Source organism: Anoplophora glabripennis, unplaced genomic scaffold (genome assembly GCF_000390285.2).
Source record: "Anoplophora glabripennis isolate ALB-LARVAE unplaced genomic scaffold, Agla_2.0 scaffold361, whole genome shotgun sequence".
NCBI lineage: Eukaryota > Metazoa > Arthropoda > Insecta > Coleoptera > Cerambycidae > Anoplophora > Anoplophora glabripennis.
In genome coordinates this window covers 407,843-409,839 of record NW_019416544.1, presented here as the reverse complement: position 1 = coordinate 409,839, position 1,997 = coordinate 407,843, and positions in this window count along the sequence as shown.

The window sequence follows — 1,997 nt, the reverse complement described above, 5'->3', positions numbered from 1 at the left end:
AAATAGTCTGGGTTAATTTAGAAGAACTCTACTCAACAAACAATTCAATCCAATTAATCCGATTTCACTAGATAAACGATGTTGTCAGGATATTTTGGAATCACATAAAAAACTTACCAAACCGTAACTGAATTACAGTTTCGTAGTTACCATCGCAGAAAATTCCGAATGTAATCAATTTTCTGGGAACAAATACATACATAGGTTGAGTAGTAACCCTACAGTAGACTTTATACAGGGTGTCTGCAAATTTCACCGACAACGCATGACCGCATATTCACGACGATAAATAAATACGACCTACGAAAAAACAAGTTAAATAAAAAATTTTTGGTTTTTGAGTTTTGTACAGGACTTTGAAGGCCTGTACAAAGTTGTCAAAACTAAAAGTAATCTAATTAATAATTTCATAACCCTTTTACCGATGTCGTTTTTGGCACATTTATTTGGACTATTATGGAGTATTATTTCTTAAAGCTTTAGTCAAATCGATGTACTGGGTGGTAATTTTCTCCGGTTACCTCTCAGTTTTAGCAGACAAAACTTATATAGTAGTCGTATTTTTTTTTAAACGCAGCAATATTGAAAAGGTCATTTTATTTAGATCATAAGATCATAAGTCAGTTCTATACACGTTCTACAATGGTAAATTTTATAAATAAATTTTATATTTGATGTATAGGTTTTCGTCAGACTGATTCAAACTGTTCATTACAGAATACAACCGAGGGCTTTATCTTGAATAAAACAGTTTTCTTAGTTTATACAGGGTATTTCAGGATTAAGTCGACAAACTTTAAGGAGATATTCCTCATAAAAAAATAAGAAAAAAATCAAGTATAATTTTTTTTAAGAGACGCTTCATTTTCGAAATATAGGGCTTTAAAGATTTTTAAAAAAATTCGAATTTTTTAAATCACTTCTAAATGAAGAAGGCTATTTAAGCCAAACTTGGCATGACCCATGTTCTTTTAAGATACCATTTTTCCATAGAAGTGGAAGTCCCGCAAGCGACCAATGGCGGAGTTATTGGGACTCAGACCCATTAAATTATAAAAAAAAATAATACGGCCCTACTGAAAATAAAAAATTATGCTGTTTTTAAATAGAACAGTTTGTTATTGACAAAAAGAGTACATTCACTTTTTTTCCTAACTCTTATAGTTTCATGGCAAAATTGATTTTTCGGAAGGGTACTTCTGGATTCTGTCCATAGACTTTAGGAAGACGTTTCTCATAAAACCTAAAAAATATAGTACCTATTAAAATTGGTCTTAGTCTCGAGTATGTGTGAGTCAAATAAGCCTTTTTGTTTCCCCTTCCCTTGGGTTTAACCAATAGTATTAAAATTATTTAGGAGATGCTTCGTTTTCAGATATAGGGTGTTTTTTTAGAAAAAAAATCATGTTAATGAAAACAATAGAAATATTTAAGTACCTAACATCTAATGTGACTATGTCGTAATGCGACAACGTAACGACCCTTGCAATACTCCTAAATTTCTTTAGTCGGTTTGTAGTCATTTCATTTACTTGTGTTGTGTACTTTTAAATAAAATAAGATGGTAAACAATACATGAAAATTTATTTGTAAATTGAAACAACCAAAAAATTACCAATTAGTATTATATTATACCTAGACAAAGCGGATAAAAATGAAATGATTTAAAAAAGAGTTTGTTCAAAATGGGCGCTTCCGGACTGTAGACAAGCACGACATCTTCTAATTATGGAAGTAGGAGCCGATCGACACTGAATTGGAGTTAATTCTCGACACGCCTGGACTATTCGCTGTTTTAGATCTTGTAGGGTATCAACTGGCACTTCGTAGACTTTTTGTTTAACAGCACCCCAAACGAAATAATCCATCGGTGTCAAGTCCGGTGATTAAATAAATAAATTGGTTAAACCCAATGGAAGGGGAGACAAAAAGGCTTATTTGACTCACACATACTCGAGACTAAAACCAATTTTAATAGGTAGGTACTATATTTTTTT